At 32.8% G+C, this 25,258-nt stretch overlaps 1 long non-coding RNA gene across 1 annotated transcript in view; it reads left to right on the forward strand.

Moving 5' to 3' along the window:
• The first annotated feature begins 296 nt into the window (after nt 1-296).
• The window catches only part of LOC145663803 (uncharacterized), a 37,080-nt gene continuing 12,118 nt past the window's right edge, over nt 297-25,258 (forward strand). Inside the window, exon 1 of the long non-coding RNA XR_014127271.1 lies at nt 297-686. This is a non-coding gene — a long non-coding RNA (uncharacterized LOC145663803). The remainder of the gene's footprint in view (nt 687-25,258) is intronic.

Genomic DNA, 25,258 nt, shown 5'->3' on the forward strand with positions numbered 1-25,258 from the left:
GGAATACTTCACCTTTATATTGGTGTAATGAACAAGTAGGCACTTTGGATCATCTTTTCTTTCACTGCTCTCTATTATCTAAACATAGGACAATAGTTATGAAAGTTTTACATCAACGCTATGTCCATGGCCCATTCTCAATTAAACAACTTTTGACAATAAACGATTTAGACATGTTAAATTACATCATTACCTTTTTTCAAGATAATGGTCTTGCACTCTGAAAAACTATAGCATGCTTATCCGGAATCTAATAGTAAATGTAATAATTTAACATATATAAATTTTTAACCATCTTTTCTTCCGGTGAAAAAAAATTAATCGCTTAATTACACTTTACATAAACGTATATTCTTACAAACATAATAGCAGATTTTTTATTACCAAACTGAACTGTTACTCAAATTCACTTTTTCAATTTCACCGGAAAAGGCCTAAGAACACACCTTTCAACTAACAATCATAATTTTACATAGTTTTCTATATTAAGGATGTGGGTGAAACAGACTTAAGTCTGCACTCTTCAATTTTAACACCTATTGTTAGGTGAAGTGGAAGTGGATACTTCATTCGGCATGATCCTTTGATTACGCTTAGTCCTGCTATTTTCTTTTCACCTTGTGAGGAAGACTTTTCCCCAAAAACAGACCCTGCTGCTAATTTTGAAATATGGATCCTGGCACATTGTAAGTATAAATTGACTTTACAGACACATTTGTCTTTTGAAGTGGTAAATTTTTTAACGATAAAATTTCAATTTTCTTGTCGCTGTATTTTTAATCTCTATAGTTCTAACAATAAAACGTTCATAATTTACAGAACTAAGAAACGTGAAGGTTTACTTTTAGCACACCACTCGAAATAATTGCTGGAAAAGTCTTTCCTAATTTCCTTCTTATTGCCTATTAAATGGTTTGCACTAGGCATTTTAAAATTTCTCACTTCGCCTAGATAAAATTCAAGAAGAGAATCATAATTGTGTGTGGAAAAATTACTATTATTTTACGATTTTCCTATAAATACGCGTCCAGGTGTATGACAGAAAAACCACGGTAAAAAAAAAAACCAACCTCTACTAGGTGGCCACGAAAAACCTGGAATAATATCTGAGTCAGGGCAGGGTGAAGCTGGTGGGTGCGGTTGATAGTGCGGGGGTGCGTCCGGAGACAACGGCCGTGTCAGCGATGGTGGGTGTACGAGTAAACGAGGGTAGTGAGAATAAATGTTTTTTGGCAATGATACGATTTTCAGTGGCACTTGTCACTGTTTCATACTACTAGCTCTCCATTATAAACATAAAATTCAGCTTTTGTACACTGTGTAGAAACAGACCACCGGTTGAAAATAGTATCTAATAGTCATTTTTTATATACACTTACTTACTTTATCCGTTGCAAAGCACTTGTAATGATTTTACGCTAGCAACATTACACTTGTAAAAATAAAATACAGATTATTATTTTGTGTTTAATTCTATCGCCTCTAGAAATTTGTTCTTTATAAATATGTCTTTACATACAAAGTATTAGTTTTTACCAATAAATCTTCCAAAATGTGTTGTGCGAAAGTAGACCAGCACCTTCACAAATTTATTTCTCGTCAGTGGTAAAAATACATATTGAGGTAAATTTAGCGGTTGAAAGTAAAACAGTGAAATGATCTTCGGGATAAAATAATCAACACGATAACATAAATAAATAATTAAATGCTTTAAACACTGCGTTGTTGTGGCTATTGTAGTAACGTAGTGTAGATCCCTATATCGGTACCTTATTATCTAAGAATGGTAACATTACATTTTGGTAACCAACAATTTACCATGCAATTCCCTCCCACTATATAAGAAACAACCAAAAATATGCATAACACAAGGATGTGAAATCTCCACGCATGATGCGACAATACCTTCAGAAACAAATCTTCCTTAACGCGCCCTCTCCCTACGGACGCACCCTTGCGCTAGTTTCGGGACCCAGCTTTGTTCCTGCTCTTAACCTGATTATCTGAAAAACTAGTTTGTAGTGATCAGTGACATCGCAAAATCATCTGAAGAACTGGTAAAGAAATAAATCAGCGAATTTTGGGGCAAATTGTGAAGGGATTAAATTTCAAGCAGAAGGGTTTCAAACTTTACTTACCCTAACCTAACCGTATCCTACTCTACCCTATCCTACCCTCCTTGTTCCTAGGTTGAGAAATTTATGAGATACTCAATTTTTCGTATAACTTACGACTTCTGCGTCCCCATTAAGATACGAATTTTATTTAGTCAATGTGACATGATAAAAAACGCATTTGGAGATATGTTATAACTACATTCAAAAAAATGAGTTCAATCGATTTAGCTGTCTTCCCGTGATTCGATTGCTAGTACATATAACTTTCATTTTTATATAATAGATATTTCATTCCTATGGTTTGTACCCTTATATTACGTGTATCGGGTTAACTGACGCAGATGGTGGCCCCGAAACATAAAATTTACGAAGAGATTAACAGAGTCAGACGAAAAGTTAGCATGAGAGTAACAAAAAGGTATTAATGGTAATCAGTGTAGAGTGATTAATTAGGGAGAAAAATGAAGTTAAATTCTGGACTGTATGAGTTGCAGAATAACAGGCAATAAAGCTTAATATCGCAGTGTTTCAAACCCACTGAGTAGTATAGCACGTACTTCTCACGAACTTGTTCCGAAAATCTCACGAAAAACGCCCTAAAATCCGCCATTTTGTACCAAAATTTACCCATGTTCCCAAAATCTCACGAAAAACGCCCTAAAATCCGCCATTTTCTACCAAAAATTATCCATGTTCCCAAAATCTCACGAAAATGAGGTTAAAATCCGCCATTTTGTACCAAAAAATTTACCCATGTTCGCAAAATCTCACGAAAATGGATGCAAATTTCCTCTTGAGTGTTTTATTATATATTTTAATACAATTTTATATTAATTTATACAATTTATGCTGATTACTTACTGTTTTTCCCCAAGCCTTTAAGAAACGTGTTTTTCCTTCCTTATTTCTTGGTCAAGTGACGAGAAATAGCTAAAGGAACTTCAGAACATGTCCACACAAGTCTTTTTTCTTAATCTTGAACGCAGTTGGTCTTGGTATTCAAGAAACTAATTCTAAAGAAAGAAGGGGATGTCGTAAGGTGAGGTAACCACAGGGGAAAGGGCACAGGAGGAGGGAAAATGGAGTAGTTGTTATCGAAGTTTGTCCACATACTTTCGCAGCAGGGTGCCTTTGTTTACTGAATAGCAACGAGTTAAATGTATACCAGATGCTTCTTTTGAAGTTGTCTCGTAATTCCATCATTGTGTCAATTAAGGAAGTAACAAAGTGTCAATTTATTGTGACATATGGATGTCTGAAAATAGTGTAACAGCAGGACGTGAGAAAGTCATGTAACCTAAGAATGGCATGGGTAGGGAGGGAGCCCTTTGATGTCTACTAAAGAACGAAAGAAACATATACACAGGTGTGCTATATTTTTGGGTGGTCCAGGTTTTTTGGAGGTGGAGGGAGCGAACTGTGCTTTTCTCTGGACATTGCTTAATGGGGGGCCTGTGATTTCTAATGCATGGAAACTCAAAAATATGTGAAAAAAGAAAGAAATAAGAATCATTATTCTAACGACAGAGAATTTAAGAATGAGATAGGTACGTGTCACTTTTTAAAAGTTAATGTATTACCTCATATTGAGGAAACCGCATATAAGATGGAGGGTTGAAGTGTGTTTTTTGTTTTGTGAGCAAAGGATCACTTTAAACCGGCGTTTGACTTCTTACGCATTTTGTTAAGACCTTGCCACATACGTAGAGGGGAAAAAAAGAGGGAGCGTTCCTACCTGAGTTGCAAAGAGGAAAAAAAGAGTGAATGAATGTGTACGCAAGACAACTTTCCCTTTTGTGCTTTTGGAAGAAGTTTTGAAGGAAGATTTCTGTAGGTATTTTTGCATAAATAATTTTATCCTTTTAAAAAACTAGAGTAATGAATTAATTATTTATGAATATTAATGAGATGATAATGAATATTAATGAGATGCTAAAGAAAAGGATTACAAAGAATGGATTTTACTGTTTTTTCGTATATTTAGAGGCATTTTGCGGATATATGTAATATACAGCACTGCGTATTGTACATAAATGTATGAGATAATGTGGAAGGAAATGCGCGCAACTCTAAGAAACATATTTTATGTAATGATATTGTATTTTCAGTAGTTGATATGGGATTTTAGCATAGAATATCATCTTTTGGATACTGTAGGGGTCTAATGGTGTACGAAGTTTAGACGAATGACAAATTGCATGTATTTGTGATTAATTTGTAAGCGGGGTACATCTATGTGTAGGTGATATGGGATTTTAGCATAGAATATCATCTTTTGGATATTGTATGGGTCTAATGTTGTACGAAGCTTAGACGAATGACAAATTGCATGTATATGTGATTAGTTTGTAAGGGGGCTACATCTATGTGTAGCTGATAGAGGATTTTAGCATAGAATATTGTCTTTTGGATACTGTATGGGTCTAACGGTGTACGAAGCTTAGACGAATGACAAATTACATGTATATGTGATTAGTTTGTAAGTAGGGTATATCTATGTGTGACTGATATGGGATTTTAGCATAGAATATCATGTTTTGGATACTGTATGGGTCTAATGTTGTACGAAGCTTAGACGAATGACAAATTGCATGTATATGTGATTAGTTTGTAAGGGGGCTACATCTATGTGTAGCTGATAGAGGATTTTAGCATAGAATATTGTCTTTTGGATACTGTATGGGTCTAACGGTGTACGAAGCTTAGACGAATGACAAATTACATGTATATATGATTAGTTTGTAAGTAGGGTATATCTATGTGTGACTGATATGGGATTTTAGCATAGAATATCATGTTTTGGATACTGTATGGGTCTAATGTTGTACGAAGCTTAGACGAATAAGAAATTGCATGAATATATGATTAGTTTGTAAGTGGGTAGATGTATGTATGTATGTATATTGGTTTTGATATTGGGACAGGAATATATGTATCATATTGTAGACATATTATCTTTCGTTTACATGTAAGTGTTTTAAGCATGTGTTGTTGGTTGCGTAGCTTTAGGGGCTATAGTAGGATGGATGCAAACACCTAAAGTGTTTCTATTTTATTAATATTGGATTGTAGCCTTATTTTATCGTATTGTAGAGCTGTATATGTTGTTGTGGTGATATGATATGTGAATGCAAACACATGAACTGATTCCTTATGTATATAGATTACCTTGAATACCATGTTAGAATGTATATATTGTGATTTTACGTATTTAACCTCTCGTAATATTCATTGGATTGTTTGTTACTCAAACTGTGAGGCTGAACACATCATGTTACCTCAAAATGTGAGCATACCACAGATGTTGTACGGATATTTGAAGCACAAAGGATATCACTATGTTATAACCCATTTACATATAGATATCTTTTCAGTATAGTATTCTAATGTCTTATATTGATACCTTTACTTACTTCTAAGATGCTTGTTCACCTTATAGAAGACATTATGACAACAATATGGTTTTCAACTTAGAGTCATTTATTGTAGGAGCATAAAATATGATAAATAACCTTATATGAAACATACGTATTCTTTCTTTATCTTATATAGAATACAGATACTTTGTATTATATGAATATTTGTTTGGAGAAATAAAACATATTATTATAAATTGTAACGCTTTATTGTATTTTCCAATATTGGCATATTGATATACATATATAGATATATTTAAATAAGATATTTACATGATATATACGTACAAGTACCAACAGATAGGAAAACTTATGAACATATTTGATGATATTATGACATCATGCTACCTTTAGACAGTTTACTATTTACATATATACAGAATACCATTCATTTCACGCACTTAATACTTTGATAACCATATGGCAATGTTCTATAGTCAGTAATACTGTTATGATTTAATCGTCGTCTTTTATTTTGAACTTTTTGATGTGTTTTAGTTTCAGACTTGGATACGATGACAAACCCAGGCTTACGAACAATTCTTCCTGGATTGTGTAACTGTTTTTTGTCAGCTTTATCCCGAACTAGTTGATAAAAATGATCAAAGTTAATTTCTTGTCGTGTACGATGATTTAAAGTAATTCCTCTAATTTTAAATACATAATCTACCTTCCCTGTTTGAACTTCTTTCATTCTATAGGCATAATTTTTTGGCCCTAAGCCTATAAATGCATCAATTTCCCAGCCATCAGGAACTTCATTAGTTAACTGACCTAAATAGAAACCCAAAGAAAGTGGAGGCTTTTCATTACGTGGTTGCACAAACATAATACTATCAGTGTCGCAGTACAATACACGCTCAGGATCAATAGCTGTCAATAATTCATAAAGTTTTAGACGTGCCCAAGAGGTGATAAAGGCTGCAAGGACAACATTGGAAAATTTCCATGGCTTGTTTTTGTTTTCAATGTTTTTATATGATACAATGAGATGCCGCTCTCCAATAGGCAATACAGTTTGTACCTCATATTGGGGTGCCCATAGATAACTTAAAAATTTTTCTGGAGTATCTACAATTACAGATTGAGATAAATCTGTTCTTTGTCCCCATTTCCCATACAAGGAATTGAGAAATATTTTGGAAATATATCTTAGACCAGGATTTGATTGAATGTTATTTTCCGTTAACTGAATGCATTCATGTTCATAATAGTCTGTAATATATTTTTCTTGATCTTGTTTAGTTTTGCACCAGCTAGGAAATCCTGAAGACTCCTGCTTCATTTTTAAGAAGGAATTGACATAATCTTTAAACAGATTATTTTCTGATCCAGATAATTTGAATTCCCAAATTTCAATAATTTGTAGAATTTTGTATCCGAGATCTAAAGCCACATGAAGTTCAGGAGTACAGTATGTACCAGTAAGGACACGCTCGGCATCATTATGGATGCAAATGTTGTCACTTTGTTCCATACACGTACGACATAACCCAAACAAAAGGCGATCATTACATGTATATGGTAAAATTGGAAAATATAAGTCTTTGGGAGGCAAGATACTACATTTCACTAATCCATGAATACTTTGCACTTGTGGAAAGTCAGGCCCCTTGTATATTATAGGTTTTCCTATAGGCAATGGCTTACGTGCCATTACCCACGGATAAAGACTGGTAATATCATAATATGCCACAAACTCTTCGCTGGTACATTCGTACAAGGCATTAAAACATTCTGTACGCCCACCATGAAAACTATCTTTAGGTACCAGATGATCAACAAGATCATGACACTGTGTTTGAATAAACTGTTGTAATTTCTTATCGTTTTTTACCATGTGGTCCCATTCACATTCCCACATTTCAATGACATTAAGATTTAATTTTTTAAGAAATGCTATTTTTGTGACGGTGTTTTCATACCGATCTTGTACTGATGTACCTTGCTTAGAGGATGAATCTAGGGATACGTGTCGTAGTGTAGGATAACAGTTTAAACATCCGTGATAGTAACATCCATGAAATTCGTAAACTGTATTTGTTTTAGTTTCAAATCCATCAACCTTATACCTTCCAAATCGTTTTTCCAAACCATTTCCAGAATGAAGAATTTTATTACCAGTAGTACGTTCTAAGTATCGTAACCAATACATTGCCTTCAGACTTTGACGATCACGATGGTCAAACCCATAAGGTGGAATAATTGGAATAATTTCTTTGGGTAAATATAAGGTACGATATGTTAGTATTGCCAAACTAGCAATAGTTGGTGCAGCGATAAAACATTGGATACCATTTGTTTTGTCTTCAATTAAGTTTGAAAATTTAATGACAGCCTCTGCTAAAATTTTAACATCATTCCGACAATATTCAATCATTTCCTTTTGGAGATTATACTCCTCATTACTTGCAACACGTTCTTTGTGCCATATGATAAGTTGCTCTCGATCTTCAGTGCTCCTTGAATCAGCATCAAAATATTTTAGATCAGGAATTTGGCCTATATAATTTTGGTTTTCTAATGTATTAAACAAGTACGGAAAATCTCCCTTTCGTAAATTTGCAGAAAGCCCTAACGTCTTAGGTAATTTAGATAATTTAACTCCCATATACAAATATGTGTCACGAAAGTAAATCTTTTGTCCTAAACGCATTTCAATAATTTTTTGCCCTGACATTATTACTTCAGGTGTAAAATGATGGTTTATGATCAAAGTTTTAGCACAGAATTGCATATCATAATTACTGCCATTATGGGAAAGCACAATGATTTTTTTAAACATTGGTCGAGTTATTAATACATGATTAACAAATTCTTCAATGTTGTGAAAATCAAACGAACGGAATCCATTTTTATCGCCGCATACAAAGCATGTATCATCAAGCTTCATGTCCTTACACTTGTAACAAGCATGAATACAATTTACAAAATTTACATGATGTTCTTGTTCTCCTTGTTCATTTTTAGGAAGCAACATTGTTTCTACATCAAATATAATGTACAAAAAGGTATCTATATGTTGCATCATAGCCGTTTGAACAAAACAAATATGATCATCGCTTACATATGAGTAACATGTTTTACAATAACGTTCACCACATTCATGTTCAGACTTGCGTGAACGCATGTCAATCATAGTACCACAATGGACACAAATTTTCTTTGTTTCGCATAAACTCTTTCCGGAAACATTTATTGTTTTATGATTAGCAAAACATTCTTCTGAAGAAAACAGTCTATGACAATTAATGCATTCGCGTTTAATATTATTATCATTATTACAAACATTGTGATACTTTTCACACATTGGGCATTTGAAGTTACACTTATGATTTTCTGTACGATGATAACCTTCCAAACAATACTGACAATAATTTTTCTTGTTTAATAGTGTTGTAATACTAGTAATTAATTCATAGTGTCCGTCCGTATACAAAATTAAAATTTTCTTTGATGCATATATTCCAGGATAAATTACATTGTAGTTTCGAGTTAAACGATTTTTTTCGTAAACAACAATTTGATAATGAGGTGCTAACTTATTTTGAAACTTTTTTACATCATCAATAGTACATCCATCATGGATTTCAATGTCAACTTTAGCACTGACACACAAATCCTTTGATTGTTTCATCAATCGTTCAGAATGATTTTTTAATTCATATACGTAATTATAACGATGATCAGCCCTACCCATTCCAAGAATAATACTCTTGGGAAGACAATACACATTCTTTTGTACAGGAATAGTACATTGATGCATATGTGTTACAAGATCAACATATTTTGATGAACCCATAGTTCGTCCCCTACCTTTACGTGAATCAACAATATGAATTTTGAAATTTACTTTATCACCTAATAAATAATTTTCATTACTATTTAAAACATTTTCAATTTTACGAAATAAAATGTCGGAGCTTAAATTTGACTTTTGACGCCACGAAATGTATATTGGTTTATTAATTGTGGAAGCAGAACTTTCTATTGTTATACCAACATACATATCATCATCAGCATCATTTAAAACATGATCCTTTACAAATTCAAATAACAACTGAATATATTTTTCAGGATCATCTATTCCACTAGTGTGCATACGTTCAATTGTAACTTCCTTTCCCGTAAGTCCAAAATAAGTATAATGTTTGGTTCTATTATTAACAATACGAAAATATTCATTTGTTTTACCACTCCCATACATGGTAGGTTGTGATACATTATTAGTATTAGGACTTGGAAAGTTTATAAAATTTTCCATGAAAACGCTAAAATCATTTGTAGTTAAACTATTAGCTTTTCCTTCAGACACAAGTTCCATAAACTTCTCACGAGCTAAATTCTTTATATTATCTTGACGAAAGAAGCCTACATGATATAAATCAATAATATCTTTTGCAGACTTACATTTTTTCAAAACAACATGAGAATCACAACCAAAATGCATAAACAATGCCTGCAATAACTTGGAATAAGCTTCAATGCTTACCCTTGCACCCGTAGCATGACATTGTGTTATCACTTCCCATGTAAATAAAACTTCGTTTGGATTTTCATATCCACGTGCTTCTTGTGCCGACAACATGGTACAGATGACAGATTGTCCTTCCATTGTGTGATTGACACACTAAATATGTAATTGCAATATGAATTTTTTGTCTTATACAGTAAATATTTTACACAATAATGTACACAGAACTTTGATATTTCTTTTCACAGTTTTTAAATGATAAGGTTTCGTAAGTAGACTTTTATGATATGATTCACAATGTGTTGACCAAAGATACACTTTTTAAAAATTTTACACTTACCAGTAAGTATAATAATAAAACTTTCCTGAACTTGTTTTAGTTCACAACAGATTTAGTTGTAAGTTTACCGACAGCACACTTGAAAGCTTGTCGGGAATTGCACTAGCACTGGCCGTTAACTACAATGATAAAACTTCCCGTAACTTTTTTCAGTTTAGTATCGATGCACTACCACTTGTCACTCACTAAGTATATTTTAGTTTACCGAAGATATACTTTTAAGTTTATCGGTTAATCCTTTAGCACTTTCCGATAATTGTAATTTACAAATTGCCGTAATGAGATTGTTTTACATTAATTACAGCACGCAAAGTACAAACAGGAAGTGTGTTTACTTTTTATTGATTGTTTATTATCAACACTAATAAATGGAAATTCCAAGAACTCCACACGAAGATTCCCGAAGATTGCCGAAGGTTCCCGAACTTTCCCGAAGTTTTCCGAACAATGCCGAACCTAACCGAAGATAAACATGAGATTTTATCCACAATTCATGTACATGTTGGTTAATGTACCACACGAATGGTTCCGAAAATTGCCGAACTTAACCGAAGATGGACATAAGAATGTATGAACAATTCCTGTACACGTTTAGTAAATGTAAATTGCAAAAGTCTTGTAACTTTAAGATATATTTCAAAGTTTATTATTAGATGTAACTTTGTAACAAAATTGGTATTTAAAATAAATGATTTAAGAACAAAGAGTATACCAATGATTGGCTTTACTTTAAGAGTAGTAATTCTATAGTGCGCGGCGCGGCTTGCTGCGCGGGATTTATAGTTTAAAATTTAATCTCGTACCCAAATGCATTTCGTTTTGTAGTCTTGTACCCAAAAGCATTTCGTTTTCTAATCTCGTACGCAGGTGCTTTAACATATTTTAAATTAGTAACAGTAATATTACACAATATGATGTAATTTGTAAATGCACTATTAAAGTTTGCAACACTTCAAATAATTATAACTACTTGTTTTGTATGCTTTTCCACTGTGTTATCGGTCTAAAAAATTCCTTTGTTAGTAGTGCTAGGAATTTGTTTTGTTTGCTTTGCTACAGGTGTTTAAACCGGTTTAAACTAGTTATTGTTTTTTTTGTTATACAATTATTCAGTTCTGCAAGAACTTCGGTGTTAAAATAGAATGTGATCGTATTTAAATTGCTAAGCAATCTCCTTATTTATTTAACCTCTCGTAATAAATTACTCGAACACTTCGTGTGAGCATACAAAATATGTTCCGAAAAATACTAAAATGCGTTAGCATACGAAAGATAATTTGAAAATATTAAAAAAAATGAAGTAAACTTAGAATTAATTCCAATAGAAACACAAAGTAACATAATTACAAATATTTTATTCGTTCGCTTCATTAGCAGCTCAGAGGAATTACATTCCGAAAATATTAAAATTAACAAAACATAAATATAAGAAAGTTATTTTAGCATAACACAAGATGATTAAACTTAAAATTTAATACATGAAGCTCTTTGATTGTTAAATGGAGAAGTAAAATTTAAGTCAGTGTTGCAATTGAATACAGAAACTATCAGTAAAAGTACAAGTTTTCAAAGTAAAGTGTAGAAACATAACTTAAAACACAATGTTGCAATCTAAATTGCAAAAGAAAATTAAAAATACAACTTACAAACAAAATATAGAAACCGAAAATAAAAAGTGCAGAAACAAAATTTAAAAAAAAACAATGTTGCAATCTAACATACAAAACGGAAAATAAAAATATAAAAGCAAAACTTAAAACACAATGTTGCAATTAAAAATGCAAAGCTAAAAAATACAGAACCAAAACTTAAAACAGTGTTGCAATCAAAAATACAAGAGCAAAAGTTTAAAATACAATGTTGCAATCCAAATTGCAAAAGAAAAAATTAAAAGTACAAGTTTAAAAATTGAAACATTCAAAACTAAAAATACAAAATCAAAACATAATGTTGCAATCCAAATTGCAAAAGAAAATTAAAAGTACAACTTTAAAACACAATGTTACATTACAAATTCCAAAACAAAATAAAAATTACAAGTGAAGAATTAAAAAATGCAGGAATAAAAAATTTTAAAGTACACAATGTTGCAATCGAAAATACAGAAAGAAAATAAAAATACAAACATAAAATATATACGAAACATTATGTAGTAGTATAGCACGTAGATCTCACCAACTTTGTCCGCAAATCTCACCAAAGCTGGTGCAAACTCATGTTATTAAAATAATGACGTGCTATACTACTACATAATGTTTCGTATATATTTTATGTTTGTATTTTTATTTTCTTTCTGTATTTTCGATTGCAACATTGTGTACTTTAAAATTTTTTATTCCTGCATTTTTTAATTCTTCACTTGTAATTTTTATTTTGTTTTGGAATTTGTAATGTAACATTGTGTTTTAAAGTTGTACTTTTAATTTTCTTTTGCAATTTGGATTGCAACATTATGTTTTGATTTTGTATTTTTAGTTTTGAATGTTTCAATTTTTAAACTTGTACTTTTAATTTTTTCTTTTGCAATTTGGATTGCAACATTGTATTTTAAACTTTTGCTCTTGTATTTTTGATTGCAACACTGTTTTAAGTTTTGGTTCTGTATTTTTTAGCTTTGCATTTTTAATTGCAACATTGTGTTTTAAGTTTTGCTTTTATATTTTTATTTTCCGTTTTGTATGTTAGATTGCAACATTGTTTTTTTTAAATTTTGTTTCTGCACTTTTTATTTTCGGTTTCTATATTTTGTTTGTAAGTTGTATTTTTAATTTTCTTTTGCAATTTAGATTGCAACATTGTGTTTTAAGTTATGTTTCTACACTTTACTTTGAAAACTTGTACTTTTACTGATAGTTTCTGTATTCAATTGCAACACTGACTTAAATTTTACTTCTCCATTTAACAATCAAAGAGCTTCATGTATTAAATTTTAAGTTTAATCATCTTGTGTTATGCTAAAATAACTTTCTTATATTTATGTTTTGTTAATTTTAATATTTTCGGAATGTAATTCCTCTGAGCTGCTAATGAAGCGAACGAATAAAATATTTGTAATTATGTTACTTTGTGTTTCTATTGGAATTAATTCTAAGTTTACTTCATTTTTTTTAATATTTTCAAATTATCTTTCGTATGCTAACGCATTTTAGTATTTTTCGGGACATATTTTGTATGCTCACACGAAGTGTTCGAGTAATTTATTACGAGAGGTTAAATAAATAAGGAGATTGCTTAGCAATTTAAATACGATCACATTCTATTTTAACACCGAAGTTCTTGCAGAACTGAATAATTGTATAACAAAAAAAACAATAACTAGTTTAAACCGGTTTAAACACCTGTAGCAAAGCAAACAAAACAAATTCCTAGCACTACTAACAAAGGAATTTTTTAGACCGATAACACAGTGGAAAAGCATACAAAACAAGTAGTTATAATTATTTGAAGTGTTGCAAACTTTAATAGTGCATTTACAAATTACATCATATTGTGTAATATTACTGTTACTAATTTAAAATATGTTAAAGCACCTGCGTACGAGATTAGAAAACGAAATGCTTTTGGGTACAAGACTACAAAACGAAATGCATTTGGGTACGAGATTAAATTTTAAACTATAAATCCCGCGCAGCAAGCCGCGCCGCGCACTATAGAATTACTACTCTTAAAGTAAAGCCAATCATTGGTATACTCTTTGTTCTTAAATCATTTATTTTAAATACCAATTTTGTTACAAAGTTACATCTAATAATAAACTTTGAAATATATCTTAAAGTTACAAGACTTTTGCAATTTACATTTACTAAACGTGTACAGGAATTGTTCATACATTCTTATGTCCATCTTCGGTTAAGTTCGGCAATTTTCGGAACCATTCGTGTGGTACATTAACCAACATGTACATGAATTGTGGATAAAATCTCATGTTTATCTTCGGTTAGGTTCGGCATTGTTCGGAAAACTTCGGGAAAGTTCGGGAACCTTCGGCAATCTTCGGGAATCTTCGTGTGGAGTTCTTGGAATTTCCATTTATTAGTGTTGATAATAAACAATCAATAAAAAGTAAACACACTTCCTGTTTGTACTTTGCGTGCTGTAATTAATGTAAAACAATCTCATTACGGCAATTTGTAAATTACAATTATCGGAAAGTGCTAAAGGATTAACCGATAAACTTAAAAGTATATCTTCGGTAAACTAAAATATACTTAGTGAGTGACAAGTGGTAGTGCATCGATACTAAACTGAAAAAAGTTACGGGAAGTTTTATCATTGTAGTTAACGGCCAGTGCTAGTGCAATTCCCGACAAGCTTTCAAGTGTGCTGTCGGTAAACTTACAACTAAATCTGTTGTGAAGTAAAACAAGTTCAGGAAAGTTTTATTATTATACTTACTGGTAAGTGTAAAATTTTTAAAAAGTGTATCTTTGGTCAACACATTGTGAATCATATCAAAAGTCTACTTACGAAACCTTATCATTTAAAAACTGTGAAAAGAAATATCAAAGTTCTGTGTACATTATTGTGTAAAATATTTACTGTATAAGACAAAAAATTCATATTGCAATTACATATTTAGTGTGTCAATCACACAATGGAAGGACAATCTGTCATCTGTATCATGTTGTCGGCACAAGAAGCACGTGGATATGAAAATCCAAACGAAGTTTTATTTACATGGGAAGTGATAACACAATGTCATGCTACGGGTGCAAGGGTAAGCATTGAAGCTTATTCCAAGTTATTGCAGGCATTGTTTATGCATTTTGGTTGTGATTCTCATGTTGTTTTGAAAAAATGTAAGTCTGCAAAAGATATTATTGATTTATATCATGTAGGCTTCTTTCGTCAAGATAATATAAAGAATTTAGCTCGTGAGAAGTTTATGGAACTTGTGTCTGAAGGAAAAGCTAATAGTTTAACTACAAATGATTTTAGCGTTTTCATGGAAAATTTTATAAACTTTCCAAGTCCTAATACTAATAATGTATCACAACCTACCATGTATGGGAGTGGTAAAACAAATGAATATTTTCGTATTGTTAATAATAGAACCAAACATTATACTTATTTTGGACTTACGGGAAAGGAAGTTACAATTGAACGTATGCACACTAGTGGAATAGATGATCCTGAAAAATATATTCAGTTGTTATTTGAATTTGTAAAGGATCATGTTTTAAATGATGCTGATGATGATATGTATGTTGGTATAACAATAGAAAGTTCTGCTTCCACAATTAATAAACCAATATACATTTCGTGGCGTCAAAAGTCAAATTTAAGCTCCGACATTTTATTTCGTAAAATTGAAAATGTTTTAAATAGTAATGAAAATTATTTATTAGGTGATAAAGTAAATTTCAAAATTCATATTGTTGATTCACGTAAAGGTAGGGGACGAACTATGGGTTCATCAAAATATGTTGATCTTGTAACACATATGCATCAATGTACTATTCCTGTACAAAAGAATGTGTATTGTCTTCCCAAGAGTATTATTCTTGGAATGGGTAGGGCTGATCATCGTTATAATTACGTATATGAATTAAAAAATCATTCTGAACGATTGATGAAACAATCAAAGGATTTGTGTGTCAGTGCTAAAGTTGACATTGAAATCCATGATGGATGTACTATTGATGATGTAAAAAAGTTTCAAAATAAGTTAGCACCTCATTATCAAATTGTTGTTTACGAAAAAAATCGTTTAACTCGAAACTACAATGTAATTTATCCTGGAATATATGCATCAAAGAAAATTTTAATTTTGTATACGGACGGACACTATGAATTAATTACTAGTATTACAACACTATTAAACAAGAAAAATTATTGTCAGTATTGTTTGGAAGGTTATCATCGTACAGAAAATCATAAGTGTAACTTCAAATGCCCAATGTGTGAAAAGTATCACAATGTTTGTAATAATGATAATAATATTAAACGCGAATGCATTAATTGTCATAGACTGTTTTCTTCAGAAGAATGTTTTGCTAATCATAAAACAATAAATGTTTCCGGAAAGAGTTTATGCGAAACAAAGAAAATTTGTGTCCATTGTGGTACTATGATTGACATGCGTTCACGCAAGTCTGAACATGAATGTGGTGAACGTTATTGTAAAACATGTTACTCATATGTAAGCGATGATCATATTTGTTTTGTTCAAACGGCTATGATGCAACATATAGATACCTTTTTGTACATTATATTTGATGTAGAAACAATGTTGCTTCCTAAAAATGAACAAGGAGAACAAGAACATCATGTAAATTTTGTAAATTGTATTCATGCTTGTTACAAGTGTAAGGACATGAAGCTTGATGATACATGCTTTGTATGCGGCGATAAAAATGGATTCCGTTCGTTTGATTTTCACAACATTGAAGAATTTGTTAATCATGTATTAATAACTCGACCAATGTTTAAAAAAATCATTGTGCTTTCCCATAATGGCAGTAATTATGATATGCAATTCTGTGCTAAAACTTTGATCATAAACCATCATTTTACACCTGAAGTAATAATGTCAGGGCAAAAAATTATTGAAATGCGTTTAGGACAAAAGATTTACTTTCGTGACACATATTTGTATATGGGAGTTAAATTATCTAAATTACCTAAGACGTTAGGGCTTTCTGCAAATTTACGAAAGGGAGATTTTCCGTACTTGTTTAATACATTAGAAAACCAAAATTATATAGGCCAAATTCCTGATCTAAAATATTTTGATGCTGATTCAAGGAGCACTGAAGATCGAGAGCAACTTATCATATGGCACAAAGAACGTGTTGCAAGTAATGAGGAGTATAATCTCCAAAAGGAAATGATTGAATATTGTCGGAATGATGTTAAAATTTTAGCAGAGGCTGTCATTAAATTTTCAAACTTAATTGAAGACAAAACAAATGGTATCCAATGTTTTATCGCTGCACCAACTATTGCTAGTTTGGCAATACTAACATATCGTACCTTATATTTACCCAAAGAAATTATTCCAATTATTCCACCTTATGGGTTTGACCATCGTGATCGTCAAAGTCTGAAGGCAATGTATTGGTTACGATACTTAGAACGTACTACTGGTAATAAAATTCTTCATTCTGGAAATGGTTTGGAAAAACGATTTGGAAGGTATAAGGTTGATGGATTTGAAACTAAAACAAATACAGTTTACGAATTTCATGGATGTTACTATCACGGATGTTTAAACTGTTATCCTACACTACGACACGTATCCCTAGATTCATCCTCTAAGCAAGGTACATCAGTACAAGATCGGTATGAAAACACCGTCACAAAAATAGCATTTCTTAAAAAATTAAATCTTAATGTCATTGAAATGTGGGAATGTGAATGGGACCACATGGTAAAAAACGATAAGAAATTACAACAGTTTATTCAAACACAGTGTCATGATCTTGTTGATCATCTGGTACCTAAAGATAGTTTTCATGGTGGGCGTACAGAATGTTTTAATGCCTTGTACGAATGTACCAGCGAAGAGTTTGTGGCATATTATGATATTACCAGTCTTTATCCGTGGGTAATGGCACGTAAGCCATTGCCTATAGGAAAACCTATAATATACAAGGGGCCTGACTTTCCACAAGTGCAAAGTATTCATGGATTAGTGAAATGTAGTATCTTGCCTCCCAAAGACTTATATTTTCCAATTTTACCATATACATGTAATGATCGCCTTTTGTTTGGGTTATGTCGTACGTGTATGGAACAAAGTGACAACATTTGCATCCATAATGATGCCGAGCGTGTCCTTACTGGTACATACTGTACTCCTGAACTTCATGTGGCTTTAGATCTCGGATACAAAATTCTACAAATTATTGAAATTTGGGAATTCAAATTATCTGGATCAGAAAATAATCTGTTTAAAGATTATGTCAATTCCTTCTTAAAAATGAAGCAGGAGTCTTCAGGATTTCCTAGCTGGTGCAAAACTAAACAAGATCAAGAAAAATATATTACAGACTATTATGAACATGAATGCATTCAGTTAACGGAAAATAACATTCAATCAAATCCTGGTCTAAGATATATTTCCAAAATATTTCTCAATTCCTTGTATGGGAAATGGGGACAAAGAACAGATTTATCTCAATCTGTAATTGTAGATACTCCAGAAAAATTTTTAAGTTATCTATGGGCACCCCAATATGAGGTACAAACTGTATTGCCTATTGGAGAGCGGCATCTCATTGTATCATATAAAAACATTGAAAACAAAAACAAGCCATGGAAATTTTCCAATGTTGTCCTTGCAGCCTTTATCACCTCTTGGGCACGTCTAAAACTTTATGAATTATTGACAGCTATTGATCCTGAGCGTGTATTGTACTGCGACACTGATAGTATTATGTTTGTGCAACCACGTAATGAAAAGCCTCCACTTTCTTTGGGTTTCTATTTAGGTCAGTTAACTAATGAAGTTCCTGATGGCTGGGAAATTGATGCATTTATAGGCTTAGGGCCAAAAAATTATGCCTATAGAATGAAAGAAGTTCAAACAGGGAAGGTAGATTATGTATTTAAAATTAGAGGAATTACTTTAAATCATCGTACACGACAAGAAATTAACTTTGATCATTTTTATCAACTAGTTCGGGATAAAGCTGACAAAAAACAGTTACACAATCCAGGAAGAATTGTTCGTAAGCCTGGGTTTGTCATCGTATCCAAGTCTGAAACTAAAACACATCAAAAAGTTCAAAATAAAAGACGACGATTAAATCATAACAGTATTACTGACTATAGAACATTGCCATATGGTTATCAAAGTATTAAGTGCGTGAAATGAATGGTATTCTGTATATATGTAAATAGTAAACTGTCTAAAGGTAGCATGATGTCATAATATCATCAAATATGTTCATAAGTTTTCCTATCTGTTGGTACTTGTACGTATATATCATGTAAATATCTTATTTAAATATATCTATATATGTATATCAATATGCCAATATTGGAAAATACAATAAAGCGTTACAATTTATAATAATATGTTTTATTTCTCCAAACAAATATTCATATAATACAAAGTATCTGTATTCTATATAAGATAAAGAAAGAATACGTATGTTTCATATAAGGTTATTTATCATATTTTATGCTCCTACAATAAATGACTCTAAGTTGAAAACCATATTGTTGTCATAATGTCTTCTATAAGGTGAACAAGCATCTTAGAAGTAAGTAAAGGTATCAATATAAGACATTAGAATACTATACTGAAAAGATATCTATATGTAAATGGGTTATAACATAGTGATATCCTTTGTGCTTCAAATATCCGTACAACATCTGTGGTATGCTCACATTTTGAGGTAACATGATGTGTTCAGCCTCACAGTTTGAGTAACAAACAATCCAATGAATATTACGAGAGGTTAAATACGTAAAATCACAATATATACATTCTAACATGGTATTCAAGGTAATCTATATACATAAGGAATCAGTTCATGTGTTTGCATTCACATATCATATCACCACAACAACATATACAGCTCTACAATACGATAAAATAAGGCTACAATCCAATATTAATAAAATAGAAACACTTTAGGTGTTTGCATCCATCCTACTATAGCCCCTAAAGCTACGCAACCAACAACACATGCTTAAAACACTTACATGTAAACGAAAGATAATATGTCTACAATATGATACATATATTCCTGTCCCAATATCAAAACCAATATACATACATACATACATCTACCCACTTACAAACTAATCATATATTCATGCAATTTCTTATTCGTCTAAGCTTCGTACAACATTAGACCCATACAGTATCCAAAACATGATATTCTATGCTAAAATCCCATATCAGTCACACACAGATATACCCTACTTACAAACTAATCATATATACATGTAATTTGTCATTCGTCTAAGCTTCGTACACCGTTAGACCCATACAGTATCCAAAAGACAATATTCTATGCTAAAATCCTCTATCAGCTACACATAGATGTAGCCCCCTTACAAACTAATCACATATACATGCAATTTGTCATTCGTCTAAGCTTCGTACAACATTAGACCCATACAGTATCCAAAACATGATATTCTATGCTAAAATCCCATATCAGTCACACATAGATATACCCTACTTACAAACTAATCACATATACATGTAATTTGTCATTCGTCTAAGCTTCGTACACCGTTAGACCCATACAGTATCCAAAAGACAATATTCTATGCTAAAATCCTCTATCAGCTACACATAGATGTAGCCCCCTTACAAACTAATCACATATACATGCAATTTGTCATTCGTCTAAGCTTCGTACAACATTAGACCCATACAATATCCAAAAGATGATATTCTATGCTAAAATCCCATATCACCTACACATAGATGTACCCCGCTTACAAATTAATCACAAATACATGCAATTTGTCATTCGTCTAAACTTCGTACACCATTAGACCCCTACAGTATCCAAAAGATGATATTCTATGCTAAAATCCCATATCAACTACTGAAAATACAATATCATTACATAAAATATGTTTCTTAGAGTTGCGCGCATTTCCTTCCACATTATCTCATACATTTATGTACAATACGCAGTGCTGTATATTACATATATCCGCAAAATGCCTCTAAATATACGAAAAAACAGTAAAATCCATTCTTTGTAATCCTTTTCTTTAGCATCTCATTAATATTCATTATCATCTCATTAATATTCATAAATAATTAATTCATTACTCTAGTTTTTTAAAAGGATAAAATTATTTATGCAAAAATACCTACAGAAATCTTCCTTCAAAACTTCTTCCAAAAGCACAAAAGGGAAAGTTGTCTTGCGTACACATTCATTCACTCTTTTTTTCCTCTTTGCAACTCAGGTAGGAACGCTCCCTCTTTTTTTCCCCTCTACGTATGTGGCAAGGTCTTAACAAAATGCGTAAGAAGTCAAACGCCGGTTTAAAGTGATCCTTTGCTCACAAAACAAAAAACACACTTCAACCCTCCATCTTATATGCGGTTTCCTCAATATGAGGTAATACATTAACTTTTAAAAAGTGACACGTACCTATCTCATTCTTAAATTCTCTGTCGTTAGAATAATGATTCTTATTTCTTTCTTTTTTCACATATTTTTGAGTTTCCATGCATTAGAAATCACAGGCCCCCCATTAAGCAATGTCCAGAGAAAAGCACAGTTCGCTCCCTCCACCTCCAAAAAACCTGGACCACCCAAAAATATAGCACACCTGTGTATATGTTTCTTTCGTTCTTTAGTAGACATCAAAGGGCTCCCTCCCTACCCATGCCATTCTTAGGTTACATGACTTTCTCACGTCCTGCTGTTACACTATTTTCAGACATCCATATGTCACAATAAATTGACACTTTGTTACTTCCTTAATTGACACAATGATGGAATTACGAGACAACTTCAAAAGAAGCATCTGGTATACATTTAACTCGTTGCTATTCAGTAAACAAAGGACCCCTGGGTCGAAAGTATGTGGACAAACTTCGATAACAACTACTCCACTGTCTTATTAACTAACCTAGGACTGCATGCTACAGTAATGGCGGGAAATACAGAACTATAGAGCGGAAAATAATAAGAAGTGAGCTGCATCCTAACCAAATGAAGTGATATGAAACACAATCTTTGGCCTTATCCCATTTTATGGGTCATAAGTTTCAAAAACATAGGGGAGATATGTTACTTCATTTCACAATAAGATCGGACAAGTAATCAAAATATATCGGGATCTTACTTCTTACATATGTGAAAAGGTTGAAATACGAAATAGAAAGTGTTCCCTTTACCACGAGTACTCCATAAGAAAAGCATCATGAAGTGAAGTACTATGTGGAGGCAGTGTACAAAAACTTCATAGAAAAAAGTGTCGAAAAGCTGTGCAACACATGTTTTATACCATATAAAACTCTGCATTATCCTCGTTTGTGCGTATACCCACAGTCGCTGACGCGCCTGATCCCAACGGACGCGGCACCTATGCTGTTGTCCTCGTGCCCGGTCGGTTAAACAACATTTGTGCTTTCTAGAGACAACCTATCAGAAGTTGTTGTTTTTAAGTTAATTTGTGGTTTGTGCACTACAGTTTTTATTCCAGATGTGCGCCCGCTGTAATTATACTCAGTCCTCCTGAAGTCAATCGGCACAAATTAATGCATCTCCTCGATTAACCCTTAATTCGTGACGTGAAGTCCCACGGACACCGAACACCTTTTTTTCTTCTCCCTCTAGCAGACGATTGATCTTGAATACGTGCCACTCCCAGTACCTTTCTCGCTTGCAATTGGCTACAATTAGCTGTAGAGCTTGTGATGTCTAAGTGTCACTGTTGCATTCCATTGCAGTTAGTGAAGACCCAGGGACCAGACGTCACTAATTGTGTTACTATTTTTTCGACGACAGTGTTAAGGAGTTGAGTTAATTTTGAGTTTTGATATTCCTTTCAGAAGCGAGGCTATATGAGACGTGGACCTATTGATCAACGTGGAATCCGAACTATATGAGCTCCCGCCGGGAATCGAACCCGGTTCTCCCACGACAAAGGCACGTACGCTAACCGCTTAGCCACGAAGGAGCTCGGCATATCATTATTATTTTGAAAACTTTATAATCACTTTATTTCGTTAAATATGTTTGACAAACCTGGCCCATCTAGAGTGAATGTGTATGATTCTGAATTTACAGAAGAAAGTTAATTACATGTTATATCTTTCATATCAGAAAGTGTAAGTGATTCAGTGAAAAGTAAGGTAGAACAGACCTTTGCAGAATTGGCGAAACTAATATATACTTTAAAAATTTCACAAATTTGTAAATATTTTGCCTTCCATTGACAATAATTTTGAGGAGTTCGTTCATTATAATTTTTATATCAGTGTCAGTGTAGCCATATATAAAGCTATCTTTATTTACAAACTTATACCTTAGAAAACTTATACCAGATTGGTTTGAGCACGTTATATCCATGCACATTGCTATATTTCTTTATCATATCCATGGTGTGTTATATCCTATAGCTACAATGTATAATTAAAACAAGTTTGTCTTTCAAAAGTAATTGTGCTCCTTTTTATATTTAATAATTAGTAAGGGGTCCCATGGACCTCACGTCACTAACTATGCACTAAAAATTCACTACACTACTTGAGGGTTAAGAAAAACTTTCTAAAACAGTAAGAGTGCATTTCCTGCTAAAAGAAGTTCATATTTCAAGAATAAAAGAGCTCCGCTCCCCAATCCCCCTCTAAAACTCTATTTACATAATACTGTAGTAGGGGTTGATATAATGCTGGTTGTAAACGAGAAGATAAGGATCGATTGTTTTCGCTATTTCTGAATAATGCAGTTTGCAACACTTAACACTTAGAAAGTCTGATTTTGGGAAGTAATACAGCACAGATAAGTACGTATCTAGTGGAGAGCAAAGATAACATGGAAATAAGAAATGTTTGTGATTAACAGAACGTACGACGGAAATGAAAGAGCAGGAATTCTGGGTATAAGGGCCGCCATCTGTGGAAGATTAGCCCACTATCTGCGATATTTCCTAACAAAACAGTAACTTAAATTATAAGGTCGAGTTCGTTCGGTTTTCTTTTGGGTTGGCAATAATGCGGCGTGAAGCGACTGTTTATCGTCATTCCGTTGTTTTACCGTAGTTTGGAGTTTGCGTGTTGTGAAATACAGGTTTTCTTGATTGTAAACGTATTATTGTATATATTTTAGACAAACTAATTTTGGAATGTCAAGTTGAGAAAAGTGATCCTTTCCGCCACATTTTACTCTTTGACCCTCCCCTGCCCTTGCCCTTCAGATTTCCATCTTTTCCGCTCTTTCTCTAACCACATTCAGGGCAAGTGTTTCCTGATGAAGCTTCTCTTGACTAATGGCTAACAGATTTCTTCCAGTCAAAACCAAAACAGTTCTACAGGCGAGGCATTGAACTGCTACCTGAACGTTGTCAGAAGGTCATAGATAGTGAAGGTGAATACATCAATGACTGATTGTGAGTTAATGTGAGTGACAGTAAAATGTATGCAATGTATTGTTACACTCGTAGAATATGTTAATGTTATGTCTATGTTGTATTTGTATTTGAATTAACAGAACAGCAGAATAAAAATAGAATATAAGAACCGCACGAAATTATGCATCGACCCAATATATTCAAGAATAGTGTACTTATTGTAGGGCTTAGATCCACATATCTCATTGTTAATTCTCATATCCTTTTCATTTCATATACACAACGGATTACACTGGAATTCTGAACCACATTACTTTCACATATTATTTTTGGGGGCCACGGTGGCTCAGTGGTAGAGCGCTTACCTTTGGTGCACGGGGTCCCTGGTTTGATCCCCGGCCAAGTAAGTCTGTGGTGGACAACATCGTGCTCGTGGGTTTTCTCGGGGTACTCTTGTTTTCTCCCACTTTTTCATTCCATCAATTCTTCCATCATCATGTACTTGCTTTCATCATCGTCTCCCTTAGCCTAACAGGTATAATCGTTGGACGTTAAACTCAGATATTTCATTTCATTGTTCCATATTATTTTATACATTTACTAGCAGCGTTCACCCCGCTTCGCTGCGGTCACCCCGGAACGCAATAAACTTTGTTACTTAGATAATTTTTACTTTTTCGCTTTCAAGTGATATGATAAAAACCATAGAAGATTGCAGTAAATCTTAACATTATATCGCCTGTCATTTATGTTAACCCGCCCCGCTTCGCTGCGGTCATCCCGGTGCTGGCATATTGTAAAAGTGTCTGTAAAAATAAGCAAATCAATTAAAAAATTTTAAACAGAAGATTCAAGCTATTTTCCGCTGTATATCGCCTGTCATTTATGTTAACCCGCCGAGTGA

Source organism: Thermobia domestica, chromosome 11 (genome assembly GCF_964235325.1).
Source record: "Thermobia domestica chromosome 11, izTheDome1.hap1.1, whole genome shotgun sequence".
NCBI lineage: Eukaryota > Metazoa > Arthropoda > Insecta > Zygentoma > Lepismatidae > Thermobia > Thermobia domestica.